Here is a 25,434-nt window from a genome sequence, read left to right on the forward strand (position 1 = left end):
GCGAGACTTCAATGACGGCACTCAACTGGCTGCACATGACTGAGATCCTTCCTTTCAAATCAAGGGATTAATGTCAGCGTATATAAATTTTTTAGGGGGTAAAAGGTAAAAAAGTTCCCTGGCCCCTGTCCTAGAGGGGCCATGCTAGTCAAATAATGGACTTTTTCAGTGGGGTTAATAGAGTAACCCTGGGTGATGCTAGCCTAAATCATAGACTAAAAATCTCAAATGGCATCTACCTAGTATCTCTTGATGTACTTTTGGAGGAACAATGCTGACCTAAATATATACTTTTAAAGGGTTAATAGAGTAACCTTGACAATTAATAGATTTACAGAAAGTCTTTCTATTTTCATGGTCTAATTCTTGTAGTAATTATTAATGCTCCCACTTTTAACTGTTTTGTATGAACATCAGGCTGTCATGTTGGAAATATTGTCCTAAACCTGGTGTTGTACCAGCAAATGTCCAGTACTGAACAGAACTTTCTTCCCTAGTCATCTTCTTCTTGCATGCTGCACCAGCAGACAATCTGCTCCAGCAGGTTTCTCAGCCTCTAAAGTAGAGGTCATCGTGGAAACAAAATAAGTCATCATGGAAACAAAAGAGGATGAATTGGAAGGGAAAAGGCATCAAAGCACTGCAGGATCCCTTTGATGTCTGCTTTGCCCCTTCTTGCTAAGCCCCACTGGGCTTAGCAAAAGAAGGGGGAAAGGGATCAAAACAATCCCACGGCTGCAGGATCACTTTGATCCTTGCTTTGCCCCTTCTTGCCAAGCCCTGCGGGGCTTAGCAAAAGGAGGGAGAAAGGGATCAAAGTGCTGCAGGATCCTGACTGTAGGAAGCCGAGCCTCATGATTGAAGGAAGCCTGTTTGCAGAGGCAAGGTATGGGCTGTTTTGTTCTCTCCTCAGCTTACTTCCGTGTATAAGACGACCCTCAATTTTTAATCTAAAGCTTTTAGACAAAAGTGTTGTCTTATACACAGAAAAATATGGTATTGGTTAAAATTTAAAAGGCACAATGCTTCATAAATATAAACCAATTTATCTTCGTTGTTAGGTAGAATGTATTGCTATTGAGGATGGTGGATGAAGCACATTACTCCTTTCTGTACTATTTAGAAAATAGTTGTTTCTATCTAAATTAAAATTATATTCACTTCACCTGTTACAGTCTAGACCAGTGGTTCTTAACATAGTTGATATCGCCCCCCCAAGGGGCAATTTCATTTTTCAGGGGGGCGATGGAATGAAAAGGGGTGACGCAGGAGTGAAGGAACAGCAGGGGGTGATGGAGCTGCCGCGCCGCCTCCACCATTGAGGAAGCTATCATCGCCCCCTCCCCGTACCGCCAGATCCAGAGCAGCTGGTGCTGGCAGCAGATGTGTTGTCGCCGGCGCCACTGGTGCCATGCCGTGAAGCCATTGATGAAGTTATCATTGCCCCCCTCCCCGTGGCAGCGGCGGCACCGCCATGGGAAGGGGATGATGATAACTTCCTCAATGGCTTAAGGGGGTGTTTCTTTCAAAAAGGTTAAGAACCACTGGTCTAGACTATCCAGCTGCGTACTTTCAGCTTCAGATTATCCTAATGAAATTGCACCAGACACTTAAAAAGAAAAAAGAAGAGAAAAGGAAATCTGTCCATATTACTAGAGAGACTTTTGTGCCAATTAATCCCCAAAGTGATCCCAACAAAAAGAGTAAAAAAATATGGCAATGATGCATAGACACTTAGGAGCATGATGTATTACATAGCAGAGCTCCCGCAAAGGACAAGGCTTCATTTTATGTGAAGTCTCTCCCCCCCCCCCACACACACATTTTGGGAATGTTTATGGTATAACAAAATAATTTAACAACTGGTATTCAGACACTCTACTCATTGGCTTGTCTCTCAAGAAGCATCTAGAAAATTTTTCTTCTGAAAAACACTAAAGAAAACATCTTATGTGTAGCCCAAACTCGTCCCTGAAAAACCCCACACAGCTCAACTGAGTAAGTCAATGCACAGACCACTGAAAGAAAGAAAAATAGCCTCAAATCTTCTATCTTGAGTGCAGGTGGCTTCTTTCACAGTGGTTGTTTTCACTTCTTATATGTCAACCTTATGGGTAAAATCTTTCTTAAGAGAGCTTGTAAGAGTAGTTGTTTCAACATAATAAACATTAGTAACAATCAGGACTATTTTAAAAAAATATCCAGTATAGAAAATGGTGAAATCCATAAATAAATAAAAATAAAAAAGCCAATAGTAGCTCGATAAACTTTTTCATATTAGAAAGTAAATGGAGGACAAATGGGCCTTTCAGATCCTTCTAAAATGTGGCAATGAGGAGGCCTGTCAAATCTCAATTGGAAGTGTATTTCATAGCTACAGATACCATCTTGAAAAAGCATGCAACCAACTAAAGTAGGACATGATAAGCCCTTTCCTTCATATTAACCAGCTAGTCAGTGAGAGCCAATAATCACAAATACTCAAAGAGAGAAGAGCTCACAATGCATGGGAGTTTCTCCCAAGTGAAAAAGTGAAGGAAAATGGTGAACAGTTCCTATGAGGAAAGAGTACTGTACAATGAACTGGTGATTTAAAGATACAGTATAGGACAGGGAAGGAGGGACAGATCACCAAGGAAGAGTACAATGAACCAATCATTAATTGTACTGAGAAGATGAGAAAGATTAATATTAAGAATGAGCTCTGTATTGTAAGAGAGGTTAAATTTTAAAAAACAGGGTTTTCAGCTATGCTTGCAACAAATGGAAGAACAAGGAAGCTGGAGGTCCATTATAGTTAAAGAATGGGAAAATGCTGGTGGGTGACAGACAAGATGGAAGTGTTGAATAATTGTGTTGCCTCTGTCTTTTCTCAAAAGAAAAACAGTGTTCAATCTAGCACAAATAGGATAAAGGAAGCAGTGAGGTAAAGAGGTGGTACAGGAACACCCAGCTACTGTAAAGGAATTCAAGTCTCCGAGGCTGCATCCAACAGTACTACGTGAAATGGACTGAGTCAGAAGTTATTGGGCTCTTTTTTTCATTTGAAGCTATTGAATGGAGATTGAATAAGTATTTTTCATGTTGTCTGTAGTTGTGGAGTTTCTGCATTGGCAGAAGGTGGATGACACTGGGAACTCCTTGCATCTCTAAATTCTATGATTCTATGTGACAGAGACCTCAGTTGCTGGTCATGAAATGTAGATGGTGAAAGTTATTCTTCAAATACTTTGCATGCAAAGTATTTAATCCTTTATATGTTAATATAAGCATTTTGAATTGGGCTTTTAATGTATTTTTTCAAATAGCTTGGATCTATAGTGCTTTAGCTCTGTACATGTCAATACTAGAACTTTAAATTGAGCTTGGCAGCCCCACATAAAGTGCCTGACAACAAACTAGCTAGGTTGTCACTAGAACAAATATACCTGAATGAAGGCTATGTTCTCTAGACAAGGTGAAAAATAGATTACCAACCACAGAAACTGGCTGTGCCCTAAATGTGAAGCAAAATTTGTACAGCATAATTTCCTTAGAAGAAAGTTTCTTTATCTTCTTTGACTCAACTCCAAAGTTGTTTCTAGATCTTGTTTAATGCTTGAAGCAGAGTCCTTTGGCAGATGCTTCGAACACCTCAGATTCTAATTACTTATGTTTCCAGAGCCAGCAACATGGAATTTCTGTTGCTCCTGTTTTGACTCAATGCTCAGAGCAGCTTCTATTAATATAAGCACAATACATTACTAACGACTTATTAAAAATACAATCATGCAGGGTTTAAAAACAATATAAAGCTGCAGAAGAAATTACCTATGAAAAAACTGTTGAAATAAAAGCATATTCATTGTTCTCTAGAGGTGGCATTATGAAAAAATATGAGGATAATGAAAAGAGAAGATGTTATTTGATATATACTTAGCCACTTTTAAACAAATTTGCATATTTTTCTTCTGGTGCTGTTGTAGTTCATATACGTACTTCCATAGTCCATAGTCAGTAAACAGATGTAGTGTACTTGTGGTCCAATCCAGACTAAAGCTCTAACACAGAGAACACCTTCCTTCCAAACAGATCTTCCCCATGTCCCTCTCATGTCCCTGGAAACATAGATGCATTTGTTTTAATTGTGGTAAGCAACTGAGAGTTTACATGCAAATATATATATAAGAGAACTACTAGCATCAGTTCCATCATTTAAATGGGTACAATAGTGACCAGCTGTGCCTGATGAACCCACTGGCCATGTGCTGACAATGTCTAACTCTCAGGTCTCCCACCACTTATTTGTTTATCATTAAATCATACATTGAGGTGACTGGACAGCCTTCAGATGGAAGACTGTCTTCCCTAAAAGAGGACACTTAACCACATTGTAGGACCTTTGTACCAGTCTGAAGCCTATTCGGGTAAATGCTGAGGTGTGTGCAAGCAATCAGCCACACAGTCTTGAGGCATCAGATTGTAAGGTAGCAGCAGAGTGTTTCTAGAAGGCAGATTCTGCTTCCATGTGGTCTCATTTCTTTTTTTGCCAGATTTTGTTGCCCTAGTGAAGATGCCAGAGTGCAAATTAATCCTGCAATCTCCAGAGCATGGTTTGTGATATATATGCTGTATGCCTGAGCCTGATGTTTTTCTTTCAGTAGAGTATTACTTGCTAGAGTATTACTTGTAAAAACAATGCTCTTTTTCATTCATTCATTCATTCATTCATTCATTCATTCATTCATTCATTCATTCTTTATTTATTTATTTATTTATTTATTTATTTATTTATTTATTTATTTATTTATACATACCCCACCTATCTGGTCATTTCGACCACTGCCATTGCATATGGGATCTTTATAGTACTGTACCTGTATAGATGCTTTGACAGCACCAACAGATTAATTAAAAACATTTTCCCATTTCTGTCACTTATTTAGAAGAGCAAGCGCGAGCCTCCTTCTAAGGAAAACAGTGCTTTAATAAACTGCCAGCCATCACAAACAGAGACAATAGTTCTATTCAAACAACAGAGCCCCCAAAGTACATCCTGTGCTATTGGAGCAATTGCTGTCATCTGGTGTGCTAGCCTAACTCTTCGATTTACACATCTGGTGGCAGGATATTGGTAGCAGTGGGTCTGTGATTATAGGAGTCTTCCCACAGTGAGTTAACAAGACTGACATATCTTTATCCTTGGGGCACAAGACAAGAGCCATTTCCGTTCCCAGAGCAGTTTTCCCAGAGCAGTTTTCCTTGGGGATCCTAACCAACCCAGCACGGCATGGTACCGTGCCAGAAGTTGGCTGTTCTGGCCTGCAAGGTCTCAGGAGCCTTAGAACAGAAGGTGGTCTCACTCACAGTGAGGTGGAATGATGCTAATGATACAGGTAGTGGCAGCTTCTAAACAAGAGAGGCTAAGAAGTTGTACTTCCCACAATAGCACCAAGTGAAAAGAAAGTGGCAGTCCTAGCTCTGTGACCCAGTGTGAGCCCTGCCAGCTCTTACCAGATCAGTGAGTGCCCCCTCTTCAGTTCTTTACTCTCTAAATCAGGATGCAAGTGTTCGTAACAAAACAGGGGTTATTAAAACATAAGGGGATAAAAACACCCATGGTTTGGAACTGTCCCAAACTAGTTTTGGGCACGCTTGGGTGTCAAATTCCAAGTCTTCATGTTCAGGTCTAGAATCTGGACACCACTGGGAGGGTATACTGTCCCATTTTCCTTATTATTATTATTATTATTTATTTGATTTTTACCCCGCCCCTCTAGACCATGTCTACTCCTTATCTGGGGAGCCTTACCTTTCCTAGGTTTTGGTGTGGTTTTTCTCCTTCTGGTGGCTAGGTTCTTCCTTCTGTCTGGGTTAGCCCCAAGAGTCATATGCCATCAACATCTCTCCCAGGTCTACCAGGGAGCTCGCTGGGCAGAACATGGCAGGTCCTGGGGAATGAGCAGAAAGCCCACTGTCCCTATCCTCACACCCAGACCCTTGAATATTATGATTGATAACACTGTGTACAATGCTTTTTGCCCTGATTCAAGCCAGAGCCCCCTTTGTTAAAGACTAGCCATATAGATGATGAAGATAGGAGCATTCCCTTTGGGAAGGTGGGACACAGATCTTTGAGAGGCACTGTGACAAACAAAAAGGAGGCATGAGTGAACATGTTGCCCCTAGCACTTTGGTCATAGACCACCAGTGCATGTTCTATATATGTGTGGCTGAAATGCCTCTCCAGAGAATGGCCATAAACAGAACGAACACTAACATGATAGTTGTTGTGGGTTTTTCGGGCTCTTTGGCTGTGTTCTGAAGGTTGCTCTTCCTGACATTTTGCCAGTCTCTGTGGCTGGCATCTTCAGAGGACAGCACTCTGTGCTCTAACACGATAGTTCTAATTAAAAAATAAAGATACAAAACAGAGCAAGCAGGAATATTCTGTAATCTGAAGGCCTATTTAATATTCTATAAAAGCTGTATGAAATGATATTCTTCAAGAATGTATGCTTGTAGAAAAATATTTGACTCATGACCCACAATAATTTTTGTTTCTTTGATAGTAGGAGATGCTCTTTTAAAAACGAAATTGTGATGTACACTACCTCTTCTGAACATTCCCTAACCATATAACGAGCAAAGGCACAAGACCCAATTCAGGTTAACTTTTGTCATTAAAAATTTGTCTTTTCATGTGTAATGTACCTTTTGGTTTGTAGTAATCATTAAAAAAATCAGTCTCATTGAATGGTATTCCTAATATGTTAGCGATTCAAAGGAATTTATGAACTCTGTTGAAAACAATATCTTGCTAGTTTAACTTTGCCACAGTTTTATTTTATCTTTCACTTTTATCTGTTTACTTTCCATATCTCTGATCCTCAGTTTTCCACCAGCACAAGCTACATTTCTTTAGAGGCTGAGTTGCCTGTGACTGCCTCTCACCTAATCATAGATCTCACTTGCCAGACGTTTTAGGAGACTGGCCTTGTTTGTTATTGTCTGCACTGCAGCTGCAGTTCGCATTTTCGTGACAGACCCAAACATACATAATGTGAACATGGAAAAACCACACTCAGCATAGACTTTTTTTGAAAAAAGATGTAAACAATTGAAAGCGCTACTTTTTCTTTTGCAGTAGCACAACTTGGAATGAATGACTTTACTGTCTTCTTTAACATGTTATCTTCATGGTAGATTACATACTTATAAATATGGTAAATCGTCTTCATAGTAAGTTGTCTTCATGATAAGTTCCCTAGATTGCTTTTCTTTTTTGCCTGGAACAGGAACATGTGACTTTAACATTAAGCTAAAGCATCATGTTGCCAATATTGGCAAATGTGAAAAATTTCATTTTTCTTATTCACTACAAATGCCAGCAGAAATAGAATAATAGAATAATGGAGTTGGAAGGGGCAAATAAACCCATTAAGTCCAACCCCCTGCTCAGTGCAGGAATACATATCAAAGTATATCTGACAGACGGTTGTCCATTTTTTTCTTGAATGCCTCCAGCATTGGAGCACTCAGCACCTTCTAAAGTAATTGGTTCTATTGCTGTACTACTCTAACAGTTAAGATGTTATTTTTGTTTTTCAGCCAAAATCTGGCTCCCTGTAATTTGATCCCATTTTTACATTTCCTACATTCTGGGGTGATCAAAGACAGATCCTGCTTGTCCTCTGTATCCTTTCAAGTATTTGAAAAGTGCTGTCATATATCCCTTCAGTCTTTTGTTCAAGACTAAACATGCCCAGTTCTTTCAATCTTTTCCAATAGAGCCTGGTTTCCAGTTCCTTGATTATCCTTATCACCCTCCCCTGAACTTGTTCCAGTTTTCAGTATCCTTCTTAAAGTGCAGTGTCCAGAACTGGACACAGTACTTGATATGAGGTCTAACCTGTGCTGAATAGAGAGGGACAAATGTTTCGTGGGATTTGGAGAATATACTTCTGTTAATGTAGCCTCTAATAGTATTTGCCTTTTTTTTTTTGCATCCACATCACACTGTTGGCTAATATTCAGCTTGTGATCTACTGCAATTCCAAGATCGTTCTTGCATGTAGTGTTGTTAGGCCAGTAACTACCACCCCTTGTAACTGTATGTTTGATTTCCGCGCCCCCCCCCCCTTTCCAGGTCTAGCACTTTGCTCTTATCCTCTTAAATTTCATTCTGTTGTTTTCAGCCCAGTGCTCAAGCCTCTTAAGAACTTTTTGAATTTTGTTTTTGTCTTCTAGGGTATTAGTATTCCACCCAATTTTATGTCATCTGCATATGTGCAGCATTCAATATCCTCCCTCATTCAAGTCATTAATCAGGAATATTTTTACATATATTCACACATACCTCCCTTTCTATTATTTCTGTTATTTTTGAACAATTTATATCCTTTAATTGCTGTATTCCAGTCATGGGAATCATCCCACCAGATTTCAGTTATCCCTACCATGTCATATTTACCCTCCTGAACTAGGAGTCCTAGTTCTTCTTGTTTGTTTCCCATTCTCCTGCCTTTAGTACATAGGCACCAGTATTAACGTTTGTCCCATAATCTTAGGTTATATGTCTTTCTGTCTGTTTGTCTGTTCTACACAAATAATGTGTTTCAATGTATTTGAAACAAAATTTATTAATGTATTTGAGTTAAATGAAGCACCTAAGGGTGTTTTACAGTGCAAACAGATACAGATGTTCAAGAAAATATGTCTTATTGCACTTCATGGGACTTTTGAATGAGAATGAATAGAATTGAAAAGTTAAGCATGAAAAGTAGTTATAGCCACACATGCTTGATTTTCAGTGAAAATGAAATAAATATTTGGCAGAGATCTGCTCTTTGTTGATGTCTATGTATGGTTCCCCCAAATAGTTAGCTGAAGGAATACGTAATAGGCATTGCTTGGAAAGTTAGCTTTGAAAATTAATTTGTTAATGTTAAATGCTAGAAATGAGGAGATTAATTTCCTGTTGAATGAATGATTAATTTGTTGAACTCACAGTATCAATTCATTAATGAAATTGTTAGTTTTGAAATTAACTGGAATTTACACAGAATGACCATTAGTGGCACATTTGTTCCTGGCTCTTCAAACTAATTTTATATAATTGAAAAATTGCCTCACCCAATCTAGTATTTTCTCCAAGAAATGTGTTTTCTTGTCTAGATTAAACACACCCAGCTTCCTCTGTTAGACATCATGACTCCAGACCCTTTGCTGTCTTGGTTGCTTGTTCTAGGCATATTCCCGTTTGTGGGTGTACTTCTAAACTATGATGTGTAGAATAGGAGAAACTGTTCCAGGTGATGGTTGTTGTGGGTTTTTCAGGCTCTTTGGCCGTGTTCTCAGGAAAAAAGGTGTCCTTTTTTATAAATACGTGTCATCATGCTTTGAATTTCTATTTTTGTTGTTCAGAAAGATGACTGTATCAAAAAATCATAGCATGTTTTGTTTCTTAATGTTATTGATTATACTTGATATAATCAAAATCTCAAGGACTCTGTTCATATAGTTGTTTTGCTGAGTTTCGTTTTCTGGTCCCACAGAATTTTCAAGATGATTTTTACAATACAAATTTATTCTACAGCCAAAGGCCTGATAAAATACAATATAAGTACAGTATAAATTCACAAAGTAAATTTAAAAAGTTTAAAATTGGTTGAACATCAGGATTCTCTTTCGTGTTTTCTGGGTAGAGAGAAGGAATTTAGCCACATGTTCTGTAATGGACTTTATGTATCTTCTAAAAGGTATTTTGTATACAGTACCAGTTCAATGATCTTCCTGTAAAGCTTCTCATTAAGGGGTGTATGTGCCTGGCACAAGCAACCCTGTAATAACTACTGTACATGTAAAGAAAACATGTTGCAACATTTCAATTTCTCTATTATTACAAGGACATAATCAGTTTTCATATAATACACCATGAGAGCGTGTTGGTGTAAGTTAGCAGAGTTTTGTCTCTGCTAACTTACACCAACTGGTAATCACCAGTATGGCTGCTGATTACCATAGGCCTTGTTCTTCCTCAGTGTGGAAGTATACCTTGACACAGTGGCCCTCTAATACAGCAGATGTTAGAAAGCAAAATCTGGCTCTTGAAAAAAATCTGTCGATATTTTGGGATTGTCAAATTTTTCAAATACTTAGCTCTTTAGCCAAATTCAAAGTTCAAACCAAAATATATGGTTGAACAGATTTTCTGGGCATTCTCTGTTGAATGTTGGAAATCAATATCTTTGATCCGTCTTTCAGTAATATCTTTAGCTGTCTTTATTTCAGAGATATGGAGGAAATCCATAGATAGGCCTAAAATTGAGTTTAGTTGGAAAGATTTTTGACCAATTGCTGATGTAAACATCCTTCTGAAAGAGATATAGATATTCTGAAGAAGGATTGGAATGTAGTATTTTAATTCAGTATCTAAATGCATGTAACAAGGCTGTACTTTCCATTGAAAGAACACCCATCTCAAGTTGCAGACCTGCTACAGAAACACATCTTGGCAATCCAAGAACAGATCTCAAAAACATTGCAAGAATACTCTCAACACTTAGGTGGAAACCCAGAATCCACACTGGGATTCCATAGAATAATTGAGGTAGAACTTTAGCTCTAAATACCTGAATAGCAGCTGGTATAAATTAGGCCCCATTAGTAAAAAAAGAACTGGGAAATGGCCTTGATGATATTCTGAGCTGTCTGTATAAATCTTATATGAGGAGTCCAAGAGAGATTCTGATTAAACCAAATGCCCAAATATTTGAATTGTTTAACTTGATCATTGTATTTCCCATTAATTTTCCACTTTTTTGGTACTACATGCTTGTTGAAAACCTTTTTTTTTTACTAATATTTATATTCGATTTATTATTCTTACAGTAGATCATAAATGCCTGCGTTTAATTAAGGGCAGTTGCTGACAAGGAAAGCAAAACAGCATCATCTGCATACAAAAGTAAAGAGCATTTGGTTTCGGCCAAATTTGGTGCAAGGCAACTCTGACCCATATCATTTAAATAAAGATTAAACAGCATGGGAGCCAATATATAGCCTTGACAGACCCCCCTGGAAACAGGGATAGATTTTGTCAATTCCTCTTCTGTCCCGCATCTAATGCGAAGTGTAGTTCTCTGATGGAGGCATTTAATCAAATAAAAACGTCTCTTGTTGATGGAAGTATTACATAATTTTATCCATAGTTTGTATCTTAGTATAGAATCAAAGGCAGATTTTAAATCTATAAAAGCAGTGAATAAACCTTTACTATATGAATTCATATAGTTCTTGGCTAGGTGATATAATAGAATACAATGATCTATTGTTGATTTGTCTTTTGTAAATCCTGCCTGCTCATTTCCCAGGATATTATGATCTTCTATCGAAGATGCTAATTTCTGGTTTAGATAACTTGTATACAGTTTACCCACCACTGAAAATAAGCTAAAGGGGTTATAATAGTTGGGTCTCCTCTATCACCTTTCTTAAAAACTGATATAACAATAGCCTCTAACCAATCAACAGGGAATTTACCTGAGTTGTTAATATGTGTGAACAGATTAGCCAGCAAAGGGGCCCATCAACCTACATTGGCTTTTAGCATTTCTGGCAAAATGATATCAATTCCTAGGGTCTTACCCGCTTTAATACATCTGATCAAGGACTTTATTTCAAATTGAGTAACTGGATTCCAAGATGGAGTATCCAGTACTGTATATCTATAGTAGGGGGGCTATCCTCTGAACCCTCTCTGATATCTTTGAACAAAGCAAGAAAATGCTGTTCCCAGATATCTGCAATGATGTTACAGTATGGTGGATTAGAAGAGGAACTCAGGGCATCTGTCACAAGAGCTGAAAATAATTTTGAATTTTTATGTAATGAGGCTTCTGTTAATGCATTCCATCTTTCCTGAATTACTTGTCTCTTTTTAACAGCTATCAGTTGTTTATATTCCTGTTTAATTTTGTAATATTCTTGTAAGAAAATATTTGAATTTTCACTCCTATAATGGTTGTATATCTCTCAGTTATTTTTTAAGTGCATAACAGTCTTTATCAAACTGGCAACTGGTTCTTACAATGGCTCCAATGGGGATTGTTTTGGAGTTAATACAGCTTTTAGAGCTGTGATCATAGCTGAATAGTTGTTTAAAGCAGAGGTAGCATTTGTAGCTACAATGACTAAATTTTTAATAAAACTCCCCCTCTGAGGAGCCAAGAAAGTCTGTCAATGGTTTCTAATTTCCATCAAATAATTTTAATCGGCAATTTCAAAGTGTTTCTTAATTTTGATTCTCAAAAGTAGTTTTAAAATTTTGTATCTAGTTTAAAATGCTGGTTTTCTCCATTTGTTTATGTATGTGCGTTCTAATCCCATCTTTTAACCAAAGAATTCAGAGAGATGTTCAAGGGTCTTTTTTTATGTTATTCTCATAACGAGGGACACTAACAACATCTCTTTAACTTGTTGCAATTAGTTACTCTATTTGGATAAGAAACAAGTGAGATTTTGCCCATTGTTTTTGAGCCTTTTGAATATATAGAATTGTATTTCATTTAATAATAAATAAGAATCTTAATTGTATACCAATTCTGTAAACATGCACAGAAGCTCTAAAGAAAATCTAATTGTTTTTGCTGCAATTAAAATATGGCCAAATGTCAACTTAGATTGCTTCTTATATACAATAAATAGCAAGTTTCAGAGCGTTTCCTTAGACACAGATGAGAACTAGAACAACATTCCAAAATGGCATATATCTTTGCCATTTTGCCATTATCATTATCCACTAGATGCTTTCCCACAAGTGGGAAATCAGGAATGTATTTGGAATCCTTTCTGCTCTCTATATGTGTGGTAGAAAATTTCCAAACACCATGTCTCTTTGCAATGTCTATACTGTATCTGCCAAAATAAATATTTTATTACATTATTTTTAGTTGGTATTGCATATGTCCTCTTAAGATTAAACAGTCAGAGGTCAAGGAAGTTGAGATGAACTGCGGTTTTAAATTAGCTTGGTGCTTTCAGTATGTATGTGCATGCATGTAAGTATATTTCTTGATTAAATGTTGAAGAGGTTTCCTCACTAAAGAGAAACAAAATCATCATTATCTATCATACACGAAATTCAATTGCTGCTAATCAAAGCTGGGCTGCATCTGGTTAAAATATACTTGGCAAAGGCTTGTTTCAGTTGAAAGTTTTGCCATGTCAAGGGAATCTTTCACTCAGAGCAACGACCCATATTGTGCTGAACAAACACATGAGTTTTTCATTGAGAACAATAGCCTAACAAACCACTTCCCCAGGAACATTGAAAGGGAAATATGTGCCTTTGGCAGTTCCTGTACTGAATAGTGTTTATTTGAAAACACTTCAAATGTGTCTATATTAAATGTATGGAATAAAAAGCTGATTTTTTCAAAACTTTCCAAAAATTGACTGATTTAAGTTCTCTAAGATATGACACTATGCCAAGAGAGGTGTTTCATATAGTGACATAAAAATATGTTAATCACAGAAGTGTAATGAAGCTTCTCCTTGCCCTTTTCTTCCTCTTTGGGAGTGATATAATAGATTATGATATGTGATTTAAAACAACAACAGAGTAGCAAAATGTGCACATTTTGAACATTCCCCAAAGGTTTGCCCAGATAAATATTTGGTCACCTTTTCCAAATATAATGTTGACATTGCCTTATGAAACTGAATGCTTAAAATCTTAAAATGTTGTCTTCTGTTTTATCTTCTATTACATGTGTGTTGAGTTGCATTCATATAGCAGTTTTTGTAGGAATGGAGGCTTTGATGGATCTCACCTTTCCCTAGTGATTTCATATTCACACATTTCTTTGTACTCTGTGTATGTCTCAGAATCTGATTAATCAAGTTATTATTTATTTACCGTATTTTTTGCTCCATAAGACGCTCCGGATCTTAAGACGCACATAATTTTTAGAGGGGTTAAACAGGGAAAATATATTCTGAACCAAATAGTGTAATAAAATATTTAATACACTATAACAGAATAACATTTGAACCATGTAAAGTGAACAGCAGTCAACAGTGGCATTAAGAACCATTACCACTGTCATTAACAAATGGAGAGATTTAAAGCTTTGTGTACTCATGTACCATAAATTTAATTCAAGTACATATAGACCAGTGGTTCTTAACCTTTGTTACTCGGATGTTTTTGAACTGCAACTCCCAGAAACCCCAGCCAGCACAGTTGGTGGTGAAGGCTTCTGGGAGTTGCAGTCCAAAACTCCTGAGTAACCCAAGGTTAAGAACCAGTGATATAGACCATTATCAGCCAGTGATAAGACCTATACCATGCTACCTATATTTTACATTTCCTTTCATCCACCTCCTCCCCATGCTTATAGAAATGACAGATGAGATTGTTGTGCAACTCTGCCCATCTACAGCTCAATCCTATATTAAATTAGAAATGGTCTGTCTGATTGGGCACTGCATTGAGAGTTCCCTTTTAGTTGTGTGGAGGATAAATAGTGGAATTAAACTATTTAACAGCTGGTTTTCCTTATTTACTTTAGGTTATGCAAAAGAACAGCAACACAAAGCTTAACCTGATCCCATTCACCAGCAGTAGCACATGCTCAGCATAAGACCAAATCTCCATTTTCTGACATAATTGAACGTTTATAGCATGCAAGGCACAACACACAAAGCCAGGAACAATGTTCTTGACCAGCCAAAAAAAACTGAATACAAACTATAGTAACTGAAATCAGGAAGCAGGTACTGTAATCCAGTTAGAAGTCACAAGGCACAGTTAGTTTCCTTGCTGCAACACCCTTTGGAAATACATTCTCTATTAGATGCCCAGAACTAGTTGAAAAGTTTGCCAGTTGAATCCAAATTTCCCATAGAAATACATTGAAAAAGGTCAGAAACTTTGTAAAACCTAAAAGAAATTCACTTACCAGGTACTGTAGACTGAGCCTGGCTCTTCGCAGTGCCTTGGTAGACCCCAGAACAGCCAAAAAAGAGCCCCAAACAGCTAAATGCCAGCAGGCAGCCTGCAGACGGCAGCCATTTTGTGCTCTTCTCTGTTCCTGCCCTTTCCCCACCTAACTGCTGATCAGCCACTTCCCAGGCAAGCAGGTTTCAACTCAAAGGGAGCACCTTTTAATCCAAACAGGGTTTAACTCAAAACAAGAAGCTTTTAAAGAAAAACAAGCAGCTCTCTAACTGCTTGGACTAGCAGGGAAGCAGACAAGCAGCCTCTTCAGTAACTGAAAGTTTCAACTTCCCCTGTTTTCCCCGCCTTCCCCACATATTAGGTATGCTAATATATGTGCACTGGAGGATTGTGGGAGGAACATCTAGCCCCTGATGGGGGTCCTGTGGGGCACCCCAAAACACTGAGGAACTCTCCTGGCCTCTTTCAGCACTGGGGCTGTGAAACCCTGTTCTGATCAGGAGGTGCAGCTGGGGGGTCACCATGCCTTTTGAGGGCAGGGCACACAAAGGGCCAGGAGGCTTAGAGGCCATTCAAACTCAGACCTCGCAGGGAAGATACCATTCTTGTAAGAGTGGTTTTCCCAGGGTAAGGCTCATCTATTGCACTTCAGATGAGCTGACCCCTGTGATTTCCCCAAATGTGGGAAAATCAACTGCCTAAATGGGGGACTGTGTTTCTGGTTTCCCCTGGTTTTTATAGAATCACTCCTTCCCCTTTGGTCCTTGGCTGTTTGCATTGCTTGCTGCCACAGGCCTGTTTGCCTTGCTGGTTTTGCAGTTGAGCTGCAGGGAGCAGATCTTGGAAAGCCAGCAGTGCAGAATGCTGAGGTCTGAACAGCAAGCAGTCTCTGCTGCCAGTTCAGAGTCCTCCTGGCATGGCAGTGGGAGGCTTTTGGGTGGTGGTGGCTGAACCCTGAGTTATTGCATTCACTCCATAAGACGCATGTACTTTCCCTCCTACCTTTTTGGAGAGAAAAAGTGCGTCTTATGGAGCGAAAAATACAGTATTTAAAATATTTTCATCTCACCTTTCTCCTTAAAAAGGACCTATTTTTTTCAGTTCTCTACTAGTCATATCCAAGCATCAGCAACTGATTCACCCTTCTCACTCACCCAAGACAGCTTACAACAATGAAAGGCAATGTTTAAAGCTGAAAACAATGATTATACAATGATGGTTTACATAATTATAAATATTTAAAGCTAAGAACAATGAATATAAATGGGTAGCTTACATCATTAAAAGACAATATTAAAGCTAAAAACCATAAGTGTACAAGTATTAAAAAGAAACAACACTCTGAGAAATGGAAAACACAAATAATATGAAAAACCCTGTCAAAGCAGTAGTGCATAAAAAGCCATCTAAAAATCACACTCCACTAGGCAGTGGAAGACAGGAGGGCCTGGCGTGCTTTGGTCCATGAGGTCACGAAGAGTTGGACACGACTCAACGACTAAACAACAACCACTAGCTAGTCACTGAGGGAAGGCTTGCCTGAAGAGAAAGGTCTTTGCCTGCTTGCAGAAGGACAACAAAGATGAGGCCTGCCTAGCCTTCAATAGGAGGCAGTTCCAAGTCTGGGGCAGCAGCAGAGAAGGCCCCCTCCTGTATCACCATCAAACACCCCTGTGAAGGTGGTGGGACCAAGAGAAAGGCTTCTTCTGATTATTTTAACACCCAAGCTGGCCCATAAGGGGAGACCTGGTCTTTGAGAGAGCTTGGACTCAGGCCGTTTAGGGATTTATAGGTTAAAACCAGCACTTTGAATTGTTCCCAAATTGGCAGCCTGCGGAGTTGCTGTAATGGGGATTTTGTGATCCTTATAACCAGCGCCAGTCAGCAATCTGGCTGCTGCCTTTTGGGCCCGCTGGAGTTTCCTGACACTTTCCATGGGCAGCCCTGCATAGAGTGCATTACAGTAATCCAAGTGGGAAGTAACTATGGTGTGTGTCACAGTGGCCAGATAAGATCTTTCAAGAAATGGACATAGCTGATGCACTAGTTTTAATTGTGCAAAAGCACTCTTGGCCGCCACCGAAACCTGGGCATCCGGATTCAGAGATGAATCCAGGAGCACCCCCAAGCAGTGGACCTGTGTTTTCAGGGGGATTGTAACCCCATCCAATACAGGCTGCATCCCTGTTCCTTGATCTGCCTTTTGACTGACCAGCAGCACCTCTGTCTTGTCAGGATTAAGTTTTAGTTTATTCACCCTCATCCAGTCTGTGGTCCAGTGGGCCAGATAGGCGGGGTATAAATTAAATAAATAAATAAATATTATACCAAGCACTGGTCTAGAGCTGAAACACCTTCTTTGGATTTAGATGGAACAGATAGGTAGAGCTGGGAGTCATCAGCATATTGGTGGCACCAAACCCCAAAACTTTGGATAGTCTCTTCCAGCAGTTTCGTATAGATGTTAAATTATATAGACAAAATGGAACACTTTTATAATGGAGTGAATTATCATATTGAACCATTATGGTTCAGTACAATAGTTCATAGCATTATAAAAGGGATTACAGCACTACTACTGTGCACCAAAACTTTAGATGCTCCTCAAATTTCACTTTATCATTGACATGATAAAGTGAAATTTGAGGAGCATCTAGACTAGAGTCTTGGCATATGCTACCTGAAGTTGCATATGGCTATAGTTGCAATTGGGGATGGGATTTTCTTTCTGAATTTTTGGACTACAAATCCCATAATTCTCCATTCGGTGAGTTCTTCTGACAGAAACCCCTTCAACCTAAATGTGACTCACTTGGAAAAAAGGCCTTAGCTGGAAGACTTTGAGGCTTAGCCAGGCCTAGCTTGATCCAAACTTTCTATTTCTGCTTCAGTGCTAGCTCAGAGTTTTCTATCCAAACAGAGGAGTTAGGCCAAGTTAAGTTTCAAAGACTTCTCAGAATGAAGATTTATGGGTTTTGTAGTCCAAGAAATCCAAAATCCCTTCTTGTTGCACTATTAAAAACCACTTCTTTAATTTCACATTTCTTAAAAGTAATTAAAATACAGTAGCTACTTTTAGTGATGTAAAATAGCTGAATGTTATAAATATGTGTGAATGATATGAAGCACACATTATTCCATCAACTCCCACAAGTAGAGCTTGCAGTAGGACAGGGGTGAGCAAAATGCAGCCCTCCAGATTTTGCTGAACTGCAACTCCTATAATTCCTAGCCCACACAGCCAGTAGTGAGGAGATTTGGGCCTAGTCAATACTGTGAGGAGAGTTGGGCCTAGCTCACACAGTGAGGAATGTTGGGATTTGCAGTTCAGGAACATCTGGAGGGCCGCACTTTGCCCAGGTCTGAGCATCGGGCACATGAACCCTATGATATTTCTTTTCCATCATGTAATGCGGTTGCACAAAAGTGATTGTTATTGTTAGATTGCGAAAGGGTGATTTTATCCATCATTAAATGACAAAAATAATGGAACAGTTTAATTACAAGTCTTTATTTCATTAATCTGATGTTTCTTTTATTTGGTTATACACCATGAGGAAAAGAAACAGAATGGTTACAGTAGCTTGTTGACTAGTTACCATGTACAAAAAGAATTTATTCCTAGTTATAGAATATCAAATCTAGGATCTGGAATACTGAATATATATGGTACATGACAGGAGAATATCACTGTTCTGTTCTTGAAGCATTAATTTTAAAATTACAATTCCTGTTGTTTCCCTGCAGTTTTTGCAATTTGGGGAGAAACTGCACAGATGTTGGAAAGTAGTTGCATGCCATGTAGTAAGTTGGTGTGGAATGTGAGTCTTAATGGAAGATGCCTGGAGGTTATGGCTAAACACAGCTTTATTGCGGCCATTGTAGTCAAGGCTAGAAAGACTTAATTAGCTAATAAGTAAAGGAAGTTATTTCAACTCTTTTATTTATGTGCCAGTTAAGAGATTCAGTGAGACCATGTGGCTGTGTTTAAGTTTCCTGTTTATTTTTTCCCCTCTCCCTGCTCCCCTCACTGTCTTCACAGTTCAGCTACATTCTTCGTATTAAATCTCGAGGCTCAAAGGAATAATCTTAAATGATACCAGCAACAAAGACAAAATTGTAGCAATGAAAGCCAGACGTTTGTTTCTGTGACCCTTTAAATACTACTCACACATCTAGAGAGGTCATTAGTACAAAGATTGTCACATTTTCAATAGAGAGGGGTGAATGATAAGATACAGGATTTGCCAGCTGTATGATGTTAGCATAGGGTACACCTTGAGAAATCCAAGCATTATTTTTAGGTTCCACTGATTTCAGTGAGATAGTGTTAAGCTCATTCTTAACTTCTGGTGAAATCAATGAAGTGCAAAAGTGCCTAAACTTAGCTGGATTATACATATAATGTATAAGTAAACAAACCACTGTAGCATATTATATGGTTCCTATTTTTTGCAATTAGATTTCACTTAAGTTAATCACTAAAAATAACTTATTTTAATGGAGAAATAGCTCTATCATGCAATCTTCCAGTCAGGAAATTACTCATTATGTGTAATTTTCATGTTCAAGTAGAGATTGCTAGTCTATCCAATAACAATACAAGTAGACTGAGTCTACTGCACAATCTAAATTCCAGTATTTGAGACATTTCAATTATCACTGCTAAGTTCAGTAACAACTAAAACTAACATCAACTAAGCATCAGCTAAATTATCATCATTAGACATTAGTGTGCCTAGCTAAGTCAGATGTGGTATATAGATCCAATGGATGGATGGATGGATGGATGGATGGATGGATGGATGGATGGATGGATGGATAATCTGAGAAGAGGTTGGATGAAGGAGAGCCTTCTATGACTTTTTGAGTCTGGCATACAGGCACACAAACTAAACTGTTAGACAATTTTTTAAAATGAAGCCCTGCACAGTTTCCTTATGAAGTAAGTAACATTACCAACTAAAACATGTATCATAAGAACATAAGAAGAGCCCTGCTGGATCAGGCCAATGGCCCATCTAGTCCAGCTTTCTGTGTCTCACAGTGGCCCCACCAGGTGCCTCTGGGAGCACACGAGACCTGTCTCCTGATAACTGTCTCCTGCATCTAGCATTTTGAAGTTTTTTGTTGTTTAATTGCTAAGTTGTGTTGGACTCTTTGTGACCAGATGGACCAGAGCACGCCAGGCCCTCCTGTCTTCCACTGCCTCCTGGAGTTGGGTCAAATTCATGTTGGTAGCTTTAATAACACTGTCCAACCATCTTGTCCTCTGTCGTCCCCTTCTCCTCTTGCCCTCACTCTTTCCCAGCATCAGGGTCTTTTCCAGGGAGTCTTCTCTTCTCATGAGATGGCTGAAGTATTGAAGCCTCAGCTTCAGGATCTGTCCTTCCAGTGTGCACTCAGGGTTGATTTCCTTCAGAATTGATAGGTTTGATCTCCTTGCAGTCCAGGGGATGCTCAAGCATTTTGAAGTACCTTGCTTTTAAGCGTGGAGATTATACATCCTCATCATGGCTTGTAACCTGCAATGGACTTTTCCTCCAGAAATCTGTCCAATCCCCTTTTAAAGGCATCTAGGATAGATGCCATCACCACATCCTACTCTAGTGCTACTCCTGTCCTCTGAAGATGCCGGCCCAGAGACTGGCAAAACGTTAGGAAGAACAACCTTCAGAACTCGGCCAAAGATCCCGAAAAACCCACAACAACCATTAGATCCTGGCTGTGAAAGCCTTTGCATATACAATGTTTGTACTGCTGGAGAAATATTTGTGTGAACATTTCAGCTTGAGTCAATCACTTTCATTTTTAAAATGGGTTGAATTATATTGCTCACTTACATTAGCAAAAGTCCAGCATAATTAATACATCAAGTCTGATGAGTGAGACATGTCTAAGTGAAGAAATTGTTCTGTGGGAGGAAAAGTGGAATACACATTTCCCTAACATTCAATTTATAGTAATTGAAGAAAACATTCTATGTCCAAGATAATTATTTTTAAGCTAGATATTTATTTTAAGTGAATTATTTCTTGGAGAATCTGGTGCTTATAAATATCATTATGTTTCTTGGAAGGTGTTACATAAGTATTATCATCTGAGGTATAGATAATGGTGTAAGGGAGAGCTTTCTGACATGTCCCAGGAAGATAAAACCCAACATCTTTTTTCAATTGTTCGTGTTTCCGTCATTGCTTAGGAAATGCAGAAAATTTGCATCTTAATAAAGGGCTTCTTAAATACTTCTGCTTCTTAGTCACTCTCATAAGTGTATACATATTTCAGTTATTAACTGCATCACACAAGTGGATGCAAAAAAATCTTGAGTGAGATGCTGTTTAGTTGTAATTCTCTTTTTATCTTAATAAAGATTTAATATAAAGTCTAAAATTATAGTCTAAAGCCCTCAAGGTATACATGAGAGAAACCTCTACAACCTTTTAGAAAAATGAGTGTTTCAAGACTGGAGGAGGAGAACCGTAGTTTGAAGTCTATTAATGTCATTCTCCGTGAAGGGTTGAGTGAAATTTTAGCATGATTTTAAGAGTAATCCTCCAAACATTACAGCAATGCAACGACTAAATAACAATGATGATAGATCCAATGAAAAATAAATCTCTAAAGACTATATTTAATTGTTAGATCCAGCAAGAGTAGACCTGCTGAATTAATGGGACTTGTGTCAACTTTGATTTAATCCCATTGATTTGGCAGGACTTCCTTGCTTGGCATTGACAGCAGGCTTTGGTCCTAAATCTCATGAAAATAATTACTAAATACAGTGGAAATAAGTATTACATGCTCAGTACCCATATGGAAAACCAGTTAAACTCGAAAGAATCTAGTTAATGTACAGAATTTAATTTATGTACATTACTATTGAATATACAGTCAATACCTCTTCAGGCACTAACGTTCTCAATTCTTAGAAATCATACCATTTACATAAATAAGAATGTCCCAAAACATTAATGTTGCTGGAGCCATCTACTGTATATGCAATTATGTTTACTGGCAGAATTCTAGTGAAAATATTATGCCAGCAGAAATTCATCAGCATAAACTTCAGTGGTGAATTGTCTCTATTCAAGATGTCAGTGTAGACATTTGTTTTTGTTCACCAAGTTGTGTGTCTAGTGTACAACATCGAAGACCTATGCCAGCTTGCACTCATAATTGGAAAGCTACCATTTGAGTTGGGTTGAGTTGAGTTACTGGATAGGTGGGGCTTGTCAGCCTTGGAAGGCAACCCATCTAGGAGAAGGAAAACTCTGATTTCAAACCTCCACTGCCTTGTGGCTATATCCACTGATGGAAAAGGCTTCAGGAGTCAACCTCGAGGCAAAATCAGGAGCTGGAGTCCCAGATACAGTTCGTGTCATTCTTGCAACTCCTGCGACGTCACTGGAACCAGTTGTATTGGCTCTTGCCTTTCCATTGGACTACTTCAGCGATGTGGAGAGGGGGGATTTGCTGCTTGGGTAACAGCCTATCCTCCATATTATTCTACCCAGGCTTCGTGCTCTGGAGGACACTCATACAGAGCATGTTACCATGGTCTTTCGAGACTGAAGGATGCCTAAGTAACTACAGTGAGCATTTGAGTTTTTCTTACATCTCAATCAGGAATGTACATATCACTCATCAACAGCACTTCCTAAAATCTCTGGAACTGAACAGCCCTGATAGATCCATCTGCTGTAATTAGAAGGTAGACCTATCAGCCAGAAAACTGCACCCCATACATCTTTCTTTCCCTATCCTGTAAATTATCTTAGGTTGAAGAGAATTTATGTCCTGTTGAAGCAGATCAACAAAGGAAGCTTTGAGTTTTATTTAGTCTAATTGCTTTGATTCAGAAATGTACTCAAACCAACTTTATTTGAACTGAATTTTATTCAGCTCGGAAACTCAACCCTAGTAGAACAATGTCAACTGTGTGTCTGCTAGCAAATTTACTTCTTTGGGTCTGCTGACATACTTTATTACCAGAATGGTGTGTCATTCACTCCTGTCTAATCTCGCTTCTCATCCTTTTAAAGGTCTGAAGAACCACCTGAGTTACTGTTTCCAAGAGATGGAAGGAACTATACCAGTATATTCCTAATGAAGGAAATCAATTAGAATACATGAAATTGCACAGATAAAGTTTCATAAACAATAAATAGGATTAATATTAATAATATCACTGGAATTTATAAGCAGTGACAAAATTTGTATGGTTTTAATAGCAAATTTACTTCTGTTTTAAATTAATTAGTTATATATTTATTTATTTAGAGTAAACAGCCAAATATTAAAGGCAACTGTGGTCAGATTTTTTCAGTCTTTTTCTCTCTCTATATATGTGTGTTTAAGTTTTTGTAGGGTTAAGATAATTTGGTAACAGTATCAAGCATTTAATAAATTAAACTATCATGGAAAAACAGCAAAAAGATGTAAACTTGGTTCATTTGAATTATGTATTGTGTATATAATCTGTGGTAGAAGCTGTATGTTTTATCTGTTGACTTCCACTAAAATTTAGTGTCTATTATTGCTTAACAAGTTGCTTCTCTGTGTGTTTGACATGTATTTTATACCTTCCCTGTTCGTGGAAATATAAGATACACAATTGTGGGTGAGGAGCTTGAGAAAAAGTACAGCACTGTAACACTGAGAAGGAAATGCACAACTTTTTTCCTATTAATTTATTGATCTCTCCCTCTTTGAGGCAGAGGCAGTATTTAATTGGGAGAAAAAAATGAACATGAGTTATTACTGGCATTAATTTAGACATGCTATTTTTTGTTGCTTTTCTAAGTTGATTCTGGCTGATGTTGGATTTATTGTTTTTGGTTCAAGGGAGTTTCTTATAAAATTTATGGATAATTGGCAAAATCTAATCTGTGTGCCATCAAGCAGCTTCTAGTTTATGACAACCCTGTGAATTATAGGGTCCCATTGTTAATAGCCCTGCTCAGTTCTTGCAGACTAAAGGCTGGCTTCCTTTGTTGAGTCAATCAGTTTCATATTAGGTTTTCCTCATTACTGCCACCTTCAACATTGTTATCTTTTCTACTGAGTCCTGTGGGTCCTGAAGAAAATGAAACCTGAATTATCACTGGAGGCAAAAACTTTGGGCACATCATGAGAAGGCAAGATTATCTGGAAAAGACAGTAATACTAGGAGAAGATGAAGACAGTATTTATTTTATTTTATTTATTTAACCAATAGTAGGGAAAAAGGAAGTCCAAATACAGTATGAGATGGATTGACACCATAAAGGTGGCCTCAGCCTTGAGTTTACAGAGCTGAGCAGGCCTGTTGAGGACAGAAGATTTTGGAGATTACTCATGCATAGGTCACCATAAATTGAAGGTGACTTGATTGCACATACAACAGATTTTGTATAATATGTATGTTTATATTTTTTTGCTATATTGTTTTATAGAGTTGTTCTTCAGTTTTATTGTGGTGCTCCTGGTTTTATTTTTCAGAAAGAATAGACATTTCCTATGTTTAGTTTCCAATTGTATCATTTATTTGATTCCTTGAAAGTGATCATTTGGTCACATTGCAATACACAGTGATCTGTTGGGTTGTCTGAGGCAATTGTCTGCAATATTCCCATGGGCATTCAATGAGTCATCTTTCTGTTTCATTTCTGACTGCGAAGCCAAATTCCTTAATAGTATTTGGTTCTGCTTTCCTTCTTACTTTTACATTGTGGTAATCTATGATTATCAGCACATCCTGTTCTGGTATGTGACAAATTTCTTGCTGGATACTTGGGTAAAAGCTTTTTTGATTTTTTCTTTCTTCAGTGTCTATAGATGGAACATAGACATGTTATATTGACATGCTTCTTGTGAAATCTGATAGATGTTGTTCAGTCAGACTCTGCATTATAGCTCCTAAGTACTTGAGCTATATTTTGACTCACTATTAGAGTCACACCATTTCTGTTAAATTTGTTGCTTTCAGAATAAACACTTGGTAATTTTCTAATTAAAAATGCCCTATTTCAGTTCATTGTAGTTAACTTATCTATTACCATGTTGAGAATTTGCAACTTATATGATTTATGTTCCAGTTATACGTGTCATGCAGTATTTTGTCTATGTGCATGTTAGCAGCTAGACATCCTTCTGCCTTTAATTCAATTACTTTATTAACAACATCACTAAAAAAAAACAGTGCTAATCCTGTTCTCTCCCCCCCCCCCCCCATAGCTCATTGACTGCTTTCTGACTTGGGAGTTTCATCTCTTGTTCCATTTTTAATTGTCTCATCAATGAGACAATTTAATTGTCTCAACAGATGTCTCCATGGATCCAGACCTTTTAACAGTGGTTTACCATTTCCTTGTTCTCTACACCAGTGGTCCCCAACCTTGGGCCTCCAGATGTTTTTGGACTAAAACTCCCAGAAACCTTCACCGCCACCTCTGCTGGCCAGGATTTCTGGGAGTTGAAGTCCAAGAACATCTGGAGGCCCAAGGTTG

At 38.1% G+C, this 25,434-nt stretch overlaps 1 protein-coding gene and 1 pseudogene across 28 annotated transcripts in view; both read left to right on the top strand.

The window, feature by feature from the left end:
• The window catches only part of ERC2 (ELKS/RAB6-interacting/CAST family member 2), an 817,272-nt gene that overhangs the window by 518,756 nt on the left and 273,082 nt on the right, over nt 1-25,434 (top strand). The window lies entirely within an intron of this gene.
• LOC140705194 (U1 spliceosomal RNA) lies at nt 15,521-15,675 on the top strand (annotated as a pseudogene).

Source organism: Pogona vitticeps, chromosome 2 (genome assembly GCF_051106095.1).
Source record: "Pogona vitticeps strain Pit_001003342236 chromosome 2, PviZW2.1, whole genome shotgun sequence".
NCBI classification, from domain to species: Eukaryota; Metazoa; Chordata; class Lepidosauria; order Squamata; family Agamidae; genus Pogona; species Pogona vitticeps.